This window comes from Bidens hawaiensis, unplaced genomic scaffold, assembly GCF_021521415.1.
Source record: "Bidens hawaiensis isolate Kalapana, Puna unplaced genomic scaffold, B.hawaiensis_p1.1 tig00058803_1, whole genome shotgun sequence".
Classification (NCBI taxonomy): domain Eukaryota; kingdom Viridiplantae; phylum Streptophyta; class Magnoliopsida; order Asterales; family Asteraceae; genus Bidens; species Bidens hawaiensis.
Genome location: NW_027500582.1, coordinates 1 through 14,214, shown reverse-complemented (window position 1 = coordinate 14,214; position 14,214 = coordinate 1). Strand labels below are relative to the sequence as shown.

General features: G+C 38.4%; 1 long non-coding RNA gene across 1 annotated transcript; it reads right to left on the bottom strand.

Moving 5' to 3' along the window:
• Positions 1-1,341: 1,341 nt before the first annotated feature.
• On the bottom strand, positions 1,342-13,557 carry LOC143602383 (uncharacterized). Its single transcript, XR_013147831.1, has 3 exons — positions 13,510-13,557; positions 1,672-1,744; positions 1,342-1,481 (listed from the first exon to the last, which is right to left on the bottom strand). It is a non-coding gene; the product is annotated as an uncharacterized LOC143602383 (long non-coding RNA).
• Positions 13,558-14,214: the final 657 nt, after the last annotated feature.

Sequence of the window (14,214 nt, the reverse complement as noted above, 5' to 3'; positions counted from 1 at the left end):
AATTATTTAAACTAAATGGTGTGTGCCAAACACAAGCAACAAAATATAAAGAAAGTTATGGCGCCAATAATATAATTAATTTTATTCAAACTACATTGTATCATGCTCTTCCTTTCCTACAATTTGCTTTACAATAAAAATGTCGTGTGATTTTTTTTTTAAGTTTTTTAAAGTGACAAAGTAACGAATAAGACTAAAGTTTATATTTCAAAATTTCAATACAAATAATGTGAAAAGTAAATAAACGTGATGCATGCCCATATGTAATAAACTAAGTTGGCATGTGGACAAAGACGGATGCTTTAGAGATTTCTGTTTTCTTAACGGTCAACAAATAAAGAATTGCTTAGGTACTCTGTATCGGGTGATTCAATGGCAAAAGGCAAGTGTCAGCTGACCCAGCCATACAAAGCCTTTTAAACGTCTCCAAATTATCTCCAGTTTTAAAGAAAACCCAACCGCCCTAAGGTCCATTAGTGGTAAAACCCGGACACCCTAAAGATTGAACCGAATATCACAAAGATGTCGCGAAGATCTAACCTGGGTCTCCATTGAAGAATCCGGACTTCCTACCATTACATCACATTTGGGGGTGGGGATTGGCCGGTTCATGTGAACTATGTATTGATTAACTATTCATGTTATCTTTTAAATGATTATAGAACTTTGTATTGCATATTCGCTAGAATAAGCCTATTTATAGGCATGCATCCCCACTGACTTCTTAAGCGTATGGGGCCATTACAGGTTGGCCATTCGCTAATAACCTAAGCGAATGGCCTTCCTATACACCATAACCTAGGTGTATTGGATCATATCTAAGCGTAAGGCGCTCATATACTTACAAGTAAGCGTATGACTAGCTATAGCTAAGCGAATGGTCATCTATTTAAAAAAAATAATAAAGTTAAGAAACTTAATCAATAAGATCCATTAAATAAAATCACATATTTGTGTTAATCTATTTATTATATGGTTCATGTTTGGGCTAACATGTTTGATAAAAGAGGCCGTCTTAACTGACACAAAACCTGATTATTTTCTTGCCATGTGAGGAATTTCCGCTACTAGTTAATTAAACCCAACTCAATAAGAAGGAGAAAAGAAAAAACAATGAGATTCTAATTACAAGAAGAAACCTTATAAGGTCAATTAAACATATAGGACGGATAACTTTAGCACTCTCAGAATCATAACAAATTACATCGATGATCATAAATCAAGGTTTTATGTTGTTTATTTTGTGATCTATTGATGATTAATATGCACTTGGCACGGTGATGATATTTAAGGCGAATAAGCTTCCCGACAACATGAAATCTTGAACTAAATTTCACATGAACAACCAAAGACAAACCCTTTCCAGAGTCTAGAATGTCTTGCATACTTCTTCCGGCACCATACATGGGCTTATTTGTTATCCCCGAGTATAACAAGAAAGAAGTTGGCCCATTACTTGATGCATAGAGTGGTTGTTTTTCCTGCCAAAACAATATTAGTCAATCGTGGTTTACATTATTTGCCATGGTTGGTTTGTCAAGTTAAAGAAGTGACTTACAATCGACGTTACAAAAGGGATATCGTCAAATGACATAGTTAAGACGATTGGATGAATGTGAAGGCCGTAGAGTCTCGACTTGATGTTTACAAGTAGATTTACTGAACAGTTACATGTGAGAAATTTGGTTGTAACACCTGTGTTATCTGCTCCTTCTCCTAGCCGAAACTCGTTTATTCGTTCGATCTATAATCATACAAAAAGAAACTAAAACGATAGTGTAGGGGTATGGTACTAAACCCGGCTTACGACCTTAATTTATTATGTTTGGCTTATTTTATTATATGGACTAATACAATATTATTGGGCTGAGGGGGTTTTGTGGAGGTAACCCTAACTGGGCTAGGCCCATTAGGGTACCATGATGGTGGCCATGAGGCTCCCTATATAAGGAGGTCTCCACCTCCTTATTAAGGTTGTTGTTGCTCTCAATAAGAGCCACCACCATAACCATTTTTGTGTCTGTAAACAAGAGATCCTCGAGATTTCTTAGCAGTCACCTCCACACCCCCAAAAAGCCATTGCAGATCTCAAGCTACCGGAGAATAAGATCGAGTCGTGGTTCGTTCATCTCGAAGACCGGGGAACATCGTCTTGGATCAGGTCAGATTCATTTCATGTTTCTACATTGGCGCCATCCGTGGGACGGCAACGAGCTACCCTTCGATTTTCGTCTCGGTTCTCAGATCTTTTCATCCAAGAAAAATCCAGATCTGGAAGTTTACAGAAAAAATGCTTCAAGATTTGTTCTATTAAAGCTCAAAAAGATCCATAGATCTAAAAGATGCTTCCAGATCTGTGCAAAAATGAAGCTGAAAAAGATTTGTAGATCCAAAAAAGAAACTACCTGATTCGGACGGTCAAGCCTCCGGATCTGTGATGGTTTTAAATTCTCTCCACTCCGAGCTTCAGATCTATCTAGATCTGGTTTACAGATCTTGATCTAGGTTATAGATCTAGCGAACAAGACTCCCGACGCCGTGCATGCGCGCCCGCGAGTCATCACTCCACCGCCATGCATGCGCGTCCGCAAAAACCCACCATGCGGGTCGGAAGACAACTCCATACATTTGGTTTGGCACAGAAGACTTCACCGCCATGCATGCGCGCCCACGAGTCACCACTCCGCCGCCATGCAAGGGCACTGCGGAGGACCAAGATTCTGCTACCATGCATGCGCGCCACCGGAGATCAAGTCTCCGCTTCCATGCATGCGCAGTGCCGAAGATCAAGACTTCGCCACCATGCATGTGCGCCCATGAGTCACCACTCCGCCGCTATGCATGCGCACTGCCGAGGATCAAGATTCCGCAGCCATGCATGCGTGCAGCCGCGGATCAACACCACCACCTATAAAAGATTCCAACGCCATGCATGTGCATTCAACTCTTCGCCATGCATGCGCACTCAACTCTCCGTCATGCATGCGCGCTCAACTTTCAGCCGCTATGCATGCGCGCCCGCGGATCACCACTCCGCCGCCATGCATGTCATATCGGAGGAACACTCCTCGCCATGCATGCGCCGCCTCGGAGGAAGCCGCATTGGAGGAACACTCCGACGCCTTGCGTGCGCAACCCCGCGGATCAACAACCCGCCATCATGCATGCGCGCCGCCTCGGATGATGTATTCTGCCGCTATGAACAGGCGCCCTGCGAAACAACTCCCGCCATGCATGCGCGCTCAACTCCCGCCATGCATGCGCGCCCAACCCCAAAAAGACATTCTTAATCACTGAGGGTGACAAGAAGGAAGGCGGCGGAGAGCCTAACAGACCTTTACCAAGAATATGGACTCCCCTCACCAAACTAATATGCGCTCTATTACCTTTTGCATACATGTTTCACACTTCTTTTTATTAATTTTGAGCAATATGACAACATTGTATTGACATCAAACTAAAAATAAAACGAAGTAAAACATACATGCGCGAGCTCCAAGCTCAGACGCGTTGACGAGTTTTAACTCTAAAATGTCAAGGCCTTAGCCCAATAATATGAGCCTTAGCTCAAATTACTCATAGCATCCATCCTACGTATTGCGCAGCTGGACCATAAAAATACCTAAGGCAAAACACATGCCAAAGCATAGTTGTTAAGGTCTCAGGTCGGGGCCGCGCATGGGATTATAATGGATATAGGCAAAGTAACACATACTGACACGTAAAGGCTAAAAAACTCATTCATAATTCCCTATAATACATGCACGATAACGTCGCGCAAAAGAGGAATAATGAAATGCCAAGGCACGTGTCAGCACATTCAGAATATCGCAAAATAACTTGAAATATGACAACTGTTAAGGATTAAGTAAAAATAATTTCCTTACAACCTTGTTCAAGTTTCAATGTGTAAGCATACCTTATATTCAACAAGCACAAGCATGCGCCACCGCGGTTCGATACACCGCCACCACGCATGCGCCACCGCGGTTCGATACACCGCCACCACGCATGCGCCATACACCGCCACCACGCATGCGCCACCGCGGTTCGATACACCGCCACCACGCATGCGCCACCGCGGTTCGATACACCGCCATCACGCATGCGCCACCGCGATTCAATACATCGCCACCACGCATGCGCCACCACGGTTCAGTACATCGCCACCACGCATGCGCCACCGTGGTTTAATACATTTCCACCATACATGCGCACAGTCGCGGATTTAACATTCCGTCAACCTTCATACGCGCCACGACAAGTGAACCTCGCAACCGCGTAATGTCATTGCGCCACCACGCGTACACGCCACCGCGGATAACCATCTGGCCGCCATGGTGCATGCCACCATGCATGAGTTCCACCGCCATGAAGCAGCAGCGCGCCATCACGCATGCGCGCTGGCGCCGAGCACACGAAGGTCTGACAACGTCTCCATCTCCGATGCATGTCAACACCAACCAACCACATGCATTGACGATTCGTTTTAACCAAAGGGATGGAATTTCGCGCAACACGCGTACAAGAAAAGAAAAAGAAAAAACAAGCCCTATTAAAAAAGCAAACTATTAAGTCTAATACCTATCTTACCTCGCTCGCGCGAGACAAGACACACATTAGACTGGGGGGGCTTGAAGGGGTATGCAACCGCCTTAACATCGAGCGGGGCGGGTCAACCCACAAGATATAAACAAGAGGCTTGAAATCAGGATGTCGAAGACACAAAGCCAAAACCTATGCGCGTGGCGCATATCACATATGCTCACGCATCACATATGCTCACGCATATCACATATGCTCACGCATGTCATGATATAGACAAGAGGCTTGAAATCAGGATGTCATGAAGACACAAAGCCAAAACCTATGCGCGTGGCGCATATCACATATGCTCACGCATATCACATATGCTCACGCATCACATATGCTCACGCATATCACATATGCTCACGCATCAGGATGTCATGAAGACACAAAGCCAAAACCTATGCGCGTGGCACATATCACATATGCTCACGCATATCACATATGCTCACGCATCACATATGTTCACGCATATCACATATGCTCACGCATCACATATGCTCACGCATCACATATGCTCACGCATATCACATCTGCGCGTGGCACATATCACATATGCTCACGCATATTACATATGCTTACGCATATCACATGCTCACGCATATCACATCTGCGCATGAAACATCTGCGCGTGAGAATAAAGAGAAGACCTTGCGCATCCCCGGGATAGGCGCATAAAGGACAACACAACAAATGAGACAAGTCTAATCCAAATCAGGATAAGGACAACCATGATTGTACTCATCAGACAACCTTCCAGAAGGTATCTTTTAAGGAATAAAGAATGTGCTGATGTTGACAGCTGCCAATGAAGGGTTGACAACTCAGCAAAACCCATGTGCCACCACGTGATGGCACATGGGTCAGGTAAAATACCTTGGTCAGAGAATAATCAATGAAAAAGCACCAGGTGTCCTAAGTACACGTGGCGCGAAGCAATAGGAGGAGGCCAAAAAGGTCCTAATTGGGTCTGAACCCAATAATTGGAAACCCTAATACTATGAATACCACACCACCTCCACAGTTGGGGTCAAGCAAGAAATATATTCTAAGTCCTTTACTCATTTTCACAACACACCGCCATGCATGCGCCCGCGGACCAACACTCCGCCGCCATGCATGCGCACTCACGGATCACCACTCCGACGCCATACAAGTGCGCCGCGGACGAACTCTCCCGGCCATGCATGCGCCGCATCAGAGGAACACCCCGACGCCATGCATGCGCAATGCTGAGGGTCAAGACTAACGCCATGCATGCGCACGCAACTCCCGCTATGCATGCGCGCTCAACTCCCGCCATGCATGCGCGCCCAACTCTCCGCCATGCTTGCGCGCTCAACTCCCGCCATGCATGCGCGCCCAACTCTCCGCCATGCGTGCGCGCTCAACTTCCGCGGGTGACAAGCGCTCAGATATTCCAGCCCCGGCACAGTGCCACCTTGAAACACTAACGGCGTGTCATCTGGGCACTTACGAGGATCAACTAGCAACCATAAAGAGCCGCATGCGCATTCCCACAAGTTAACTTCAGCCATCATGGATGTATCGCGGGTCATTTCTGGCTCCCGCAGATCACGAGAGAGTTCCATAGCGGGTTGATTCGCACCATTCCGCGTCCGTAAACAACTTTTGCGGGTTACTACCGGGGCTCGTCACGCTTCCGCATGGATGAAATTCACTACCACCATCATTGGGGACTGAAGAAGCGATCCGGATGTCTTTCGTATGATGAATGGTGTTTTCTTGATGTATGAGTATATAGGATTTGCATGAAATGGCACAAAAAGTGCTTACATTAATGCAAAATATACGGCCATGCGTCAAACTTAAAGGTTGGGAATCCTCATAAACCCATAAGGCCACGCGCCAAACTTAAAGGTTGGGAATCCTCATAAACCCATAAGGCCACGCGCCAAACTTAAAGGTTGGGAATCCTCATAAACCCATACGGCTACACGCCAAACTTAAAGGTTGGGAATCCTCAAACCCATAAGGCCACGCGCCAAACATAAAGGTCGGGAGCCTAATAATATCCCAAACGGCCACGCGCCAAACATAAGGGTCGGGAGCCTAATAATATTCCACATGGCCACGCGCCAAACATAAGGGTCGGGAACCTAATAATATCCCAAACGGCCACGTGCCAACGTAGGTTGGGCACACCTCATAATTTGCCCGAGGATGGGAACCTCGTAATACATCCACTTTTAGTTGATATGTTTTTGCAGGTTCGGCTACGAGTCGCACAAGCACCTATGACATTATTATTATCTGGCCGTTTGTGCCTCCAATATTATTTTGAAAACAAGTTGGGATAGTCATCCTGCGTAGAAGAGGCCCTTGTGGGCCAGTCATTATCATCATATTATAGCTCATAAGCCGCAACTCGCGCATGCTTCATTATTTTATAGCTCGTAAGTCGCCTCGCGCGCAAGCTTCATTATTTTTATAGCTCGTAAGTCGCCTCGCGCGCAAGCTTCATTATTTTTATAGCTCGTAAGCTGCCTCGCGCGCAAGTTGCATTACATTATTATCGAGATACGCACTCTATCTTTTATCAGGCCTCGCGCCACTATTGTTATGATGAGTGCTATATCTTATTCATTGCCTCGCGCGCAAGTTGCATTACATTATTATCGAGATATGCACTCTATCTTTTATCAGGCCTCGCGCCACTATTGTTATGATGCGTGCTATATCTTATTCATGCCAGTGCACCATTATTATCATAAGGATCACAACATGTCACCATCATGGAGAAAACCTCTCAAAACTCAAAAACAATAAAGAAAAGGCCGACGAAAAGGGAAAAAACCGCCTCACATCCTAACACACCTTATGAAGTCCAGCGCTCCACCTAAACGCTTGCACGCCTAGGAGCAACACTGGACTTGGGGGGCTTGTAGGGGTATGGTACTAAACCCGGCTTACGACCTTAATTTATTATGTTTGGCTTATTTTATTATATGGACTAATAAAATATTATTGGGCTGAGGGGGTTTTGTGGAGGTAACCCTAACTGGGCTAGGCCCATTAGGGTACCATGATGGTGGCCATGAGGCTCCTTATATAAGGAGGTCTCCACCTCCTTATTAAGGTTGTTGTTGCTCTCAATAAGAGCCACCACCATAACCATTTTTGTGTCTGTAAACAAGAGGTCCTCGAGATTTCTTAGCAGTCACCTCCACACCCCCAAAAAGCCATTGCAGATCTCAAGCTACCGGAGAAGAAGATCGAGTCGTGGTTCGTTCATCTCGAAGACCGGGGAACATCGTCTTGGATCAGATCAGATTCATTTTATGTTTCTACAGATAGAATACTTTCAAAAGAAAAGTAAAATATTTTTCAGACACGCAATTCTAGAAAAAATAAAAAAAATTCAACGGAAAAATACTATGTTTTGTTTTCTTTGAATTAACCTTTTATACGTACACAAATGAAAACTGGATCTCGTTTTTAATTTTATGGCGATCTTAGAATATGTGTTATGGTTATTCTTCTCATTTTCATCATATGTGCCATGTTAGAGCATTCTCATCCAACCCCTTATATTATGTGAGGGTGTTTTTATAATTTAGAGAATGATTCAGGGTGTTGTGAGTAAAAAGTTTTTATATTTTAGAAAAAGTAGTGATTTTTCTGTATATTTGAAAAGTTACTGTTCATCCTCTATAATTTTTTAATATATTTTGAAAGTGGTTGTGAGTGAAGAAAAGAGAAAAGGTAATGATAAAAGGTATAAAAAGTATTATTTAATTGAAATAAAGAGAGAAAATAAAATAAGTTTTAGTGTAATTTTTTGTTTGGAGATAGAAGGTGAGATGAGAATACTCTTAGCGCCAACTCATCTTTTCCTCCATCACTCAACACATATTATATCTCATTCCCCACCATTATATTATTTAATATGAAAAAGAAATAAAAAGTAAAGGAAAACAAAACAAAATATTTGATTGGTGGATGTGGGAGTGACCCGCATGACCGAGGTAATTTGGACCCGTCATGCGTTGTCATTTGGGCAGGATCGCGGTATTCAAGAATGACCCTTGCATGATGAGTTATCCACGTAGAACCTTTGCGTGAGGCTTAGGGAGGTATATCAGATGGTCTTAGTATGCAATAACGAGTAAATGACATTATGCTAACTTGGTTTTGTAAAAATATTGTATTTGAATTATAAAATTTTAAACAAAGTTGATCTTTAGGTTGATCTAACTAATAGTCACAAAATATAAACTTTGGGATTTTATAAGATTCGACATCGATTTCACCCGGTTTGTACCCTAATCGAACTGTAGGGTTAAAATCGGTTGACAATCCTATACTTTTGGAACATGATTGAAACCGTTTAAACTTGAACCATATACCGGTTTCAAAACAGTGATCAAACACCATCCTTTTCCCCTTAAAAGACCCGCTTTAATCTGAACCAGTTCATATTGGGTCAAGTGAAATTGGGCTAAAGCTTATTCAGTAGTGCAATACCCGTGAGGCCGTGATTGTTTCAATCATCAATATATGGGCTTGGGTTGGTCTTCCATTATCATAAATATACGCTTAAAAATAGTTTCTATAAATTTGTGATGAAACATCAATATTTTACCAAAGGCTTTTGGCTTAGCATTACCGATGTGTATAAATTGGTGTTCATTTTTGTAAGTTTGAGATGATAAACAATTGTGCAGAATTTAGAAGTAAAATTAAAAAGCGTAGGTTTAAAAGTAAAATTAGAAAGTGTACATATCAGCCATCAAAAAACCTGTATCTAACAAGCTATTAAACAAGTTTATACTAATTTAAAAAAGAGTTATCTAATATTGCCTTATTATCATCAAGAATTACTCTAGTCAAGCTTTTGAGTCCCTTTTCTTTTTCTAATTTTTCTCTTAAAATCTCCTACCTTTAGTACTCGTAAGAATTTAACTCATCACTTAATTTTTAAAGGAAAAACACCATACTTAGATCATAGGTAATTTAAAGGTCCCAAATACAATATTATTTGTTTATTTTTCTATAATTGGTTAATTCTTATATATATTATTAATTAATACAATTAATATTTTAATATATATCTATAATATATATAAATGAAACCCCTAAATCTTAACGTGCCGTGATGTTGTCGCTCCCCCCCTTTTATGGAAGCCGCCAGATTGTTTGATTTTTAAATAGAGGTCTCTCATTAATTTAACCCAAATTCATGGGTATGGGTCTTACCAAAACCAGATAGATCTTAAACGGGTTATAACATCTCAATAAATTAAGAATTAATCTTACTAATTATTTGATATGAAAGTCCTATAGAATAGGGATATACTAAAATTTAATATCTAATTTAAAAAGAAAAGATTATTTATAATTAATAAACAATTTTATAATAAAAAAACATAAGCGGGTCATGGGTCACCAAAACCAAATAGCTTTTAAACGGATTATAACATATCATTTATTTATGAAGCCCGTTCATCATCAAACCCTAAGTATATTATTAACTTTCTTACAATAAAGAAAATTAAAATCCAAAAAATAAATATTAAAAAACGAAAAAATGTAAAACAACCATTATCTCAAGCCATCAGATTGCTTTATTTGTAAATGAAGGCTTCTCACGCATTTGATCCGAATTCACGGGTAAAGAACTCACCAAACTCAGATAGCTCTTAAACGGGTTATAACATCTCATTATATTAAAAATTAATCTCATCAAATATTTGATATGAAAATCCTATAAAATAGGGATATACTAAAATTTAATATCTAATTTAAAAAGAAAAGATATTATTTATAATTAATAAACAATTTTATAGTAAAAAAACATAAGCGGGTATGAGTATCACCAAACCCAGATTATAACATATCATTTATTTGTAAAACCATTTTATCATCAAACCTTAAGTATATTAATTATTAACTTTCTTACAATAAATAAAATTAAAATCCAAATATATATATAAAATATATTAAAAACGAATAATTTAAAACAACCCCCGTGATACGGGGGATAAAATCTAGTATATATATAAACGAAACCCCTAAAATCCTACGTGTTGCGATGCGGTCGCTCCCTCCTTTTATGGAAGCCACCAGATTGCTTGATTTTTAAATGGGAGCCTCTTATTGATTTAACCCAAATTCATGGGTATGGGTTTTAGCAAAGCTAAATATCTCTTAAACGGGTTATAACATCTCATTAAATTAAAAATTAATCTTACCAATTATTTGATATGAAAATCCTATAAAATAGGGATATACTAAAATCTAATATTCAATTAAAAAAGAAAAAGATATTATTTATAATTAATAAACAATTTTATAGTAAAAAACATAAACGGGTCATGGGTCACCAAATCCAGATAGTTTTTAAACGGGTTATAACATATCATTTATTTATGAAACCCTTTCATCATCAAACCCTAAGTGTATTATTAATTTTCTTACAATAAAGAAAATTAAAAATCCAAAAAATAAGTATTAAAAAACGAAAAAATGTAAAGCACCATTTTTTCAAGCCATCAGATTGCTTTATTTGTAAATGAAGGTTTATCACGCATTTGACTCGAATTCACGGGTAAAGGTATCACCAAACCCAGATAGCTCTTAAACAGGTTATAACATCTCATTATATTAAAAAAATAATCTAATCAAATATTTGATATGAAAATCCTATAAAATAGGGACATACTAAAAATTAATATCCTATTTTATTTAAAAAAAGATATTATTTATAATAAGAAACAATTTTTATAATAAAGAAAATAAACGGGTAATGGGTATTACCAAACCCAGATAGCTTTTAAACTGAATTATAAAATATCATTTATTTGTGAAACCATTTCATTATCAAACCTCAAGTATATTAATTAATAACTTTTTACAATAAATAAAATTAAAATCCAAATATACATATATAAATATTAAATACGAATAATGTAAAACAGCCTCCGTAATACGGGGGATAAAATCTAGTATTGTGTGTGTGTGTGTGTGTGTATATATATAGGGTTTGAATCAAATACAAATGACATTAACGTGATAATTGTGAGAATCATGTAGAGTAATTATGTAATTACTCTATGATGTAATTACATAATTACTCTACTTGTATATAAATTATTTTACTTGATTTTCACACGTTAATTTTATTTGTACGTTAACTTTGTCATATATATATAAGTTATAAAACTTTTAGTTTTTATTCCTGATTTAGTTGGTAAAAGAGAGAGTAAGCTAGTTGAAAAGAAAAATATTTAATAATAAAAAAGTCTCTGAAAATGACTTAAGCAAATCTTCAGATGACATCTCTAAAAGAAATCTTTTTTAAGAAGGCGAACCTCCAAAAGATGAATGAATGATTGTGTATGTGTATATCGGTTTTATGGAACACCACTCTTACCAATTCGACAAAATTTTGGATATTTTGCTAACAAAATAAATTTCTTCATTTGATTGGACGATGTTAGACACTTTAGGTAGTTTTTCATATGCCTGTAGCACCATATACCTCGTTTTAGGTTTCAAAGAACTTTGAGCCACCGACCAAAATATGCTGTATATTAGTGACAATATACTTGATTGATTTCCGTCCTTTAAATAAAGAATTAGAAATATGGCCGATGTCTCCAATTCTCCAATTCAAGTGGTTAAGATGAAACATTCAACTACTTAAATTTAAAAGGATAAAGTTTTGAGTTTAAGTCCCACAAATGAAAAAAAATACAAGGTTGTCGATTGGGCAATGGGTTTTTCGTATCTATGGGGGTTTCCTTACCTATAGTGGGTTTCTTTTTAGGGGGTGATCTCCGGTACTCAAGGGGTAAAGATGATTGTTGGAAATCAGGGCTCTTGATCGAACACACAAAAACGAGATTAAACAAACTCTTTCGACTTTTTTATTATTAATCAACAAAAGCACATAAATTACAATACCCCAACCATCTATTTATACTAAAACTTTAAGTTATCCACCAAGGCTCGTAATTAGACTCAACCTAGCAAACCATATAAATTTATAAAAATAATAAAATCTTATTCCTAATTAAATATAAAATACTCAATAAATAATTCATAAGAATATATTATACATAACCTATTTGATCTTTATCTTCTAAATTCAAGATTAATATCTTCAATAATCAGGTGAGGCAGTGATCTAAATTAATTGTTAAAAAAGTGATCTAAATTAATCGTTAAAAATGAAATATAGCTTATAAATCTAATTAAAGGTGTATGCTAAATATATTTAAATTAAATGAAATATTAATTGATTCGTGGCCACGCGTTAAAGTAGATGATTAATGATATTACACATACGCATTTAATTAGAACCAGTGGATTGTTATATGAAAAAAGAAGGTTTTAGCTAAGGTCTATAATTTTTTAGTCATTCACACATCGGAATTTCAGAAAAGTTATAGTTTTATAATAAAAAAAATTCACTTACTATATTATCGTTTCCATATTAATAATGATTTAGAAAAATGTTAACAAACAATTTATTTAAAGTTATAACTTGTAACTCGAAACCAAAAAATTCTCAAGGATGCTTTTTTATTTAGAATTATACTCTTGTTGATGTAGGTAATCTAAAACTTTTTCATTAATATGAGGTTGGAAATTTTAAATATCTCTGATAAATTTTTTTCGATCACTATACTTTTACCGAAGGACATGCGTAACAAGTGTTTTCTTCATTGGAGGTCGAGTGTTTAACCCTCATGGTAGGCAGATTAAACGGATTTAAGAGTATATTGTTATTCTTCAGTAGCTTATTAAGCTAGATTTTAGCAAGCCAATCTTAACTGGCTTACAAACGACGAACTTGTTTACACAAGTCAAGTGGCTTACAAGTTACAAACAACGAACTCGTTTACACATATAGAGATAAATAAAGTAATTGAGAGAGAGAGAGAGAGAGGTGACCTTAAGAGAGATAACCGGAGAAGGAGGCTTAGTAATGAGATAGAAGAACAACAATGCAACTCCAAAGCTGACCATCAATCTTAAACTTATCTGAAACATGATCCAAACACATGAATCCGAATGCGAAAACGACACAAAATCCCACATCTTCTTCCTAACATCTGTCTCTTCCCATGGCCCTTCCTCATCCTCACTCTCCACACACTTTTCACTAAGTTTCACCACCATCACCACTGGTTTCGTGGTCCGGGCTTTCTCGAGTTGTCAATTTCTTGTCATGCATGGAGTTGGAGGATCCACGAGATGAGGAGTAGTGGGAGAGAGTGAGGCGGCGTTGTGTGGTTGGTGAGTGAAACGAGACGGTAGTGGTCGGACTTTGGACGAAGTATAAGGCGGCGTATTGGTAGGATCGAAACAATGCTTCTTCCTCCGATGATTCCATGTTCACGATCTAGAGTTCTAGATAGTGAATTATGATATACTAATGGTGATATTGTGAAATGAGGGGGTTTATTTGGTTTTAAAGCTGACCCAAAAGTGGAAAACAGGTTGGTGTATTTTTTATCATATTTTGGCAAAAATGTATATTTCTTTGTGTTGAAAGATTTACCAAAAGTGCAACTCATGACTTCAATTAAAAGTTTGGAGTCACTCTAGTGGTATGTAGCTTGATGTTTTAGTTGATAATTAATGTGAGGGAACTCC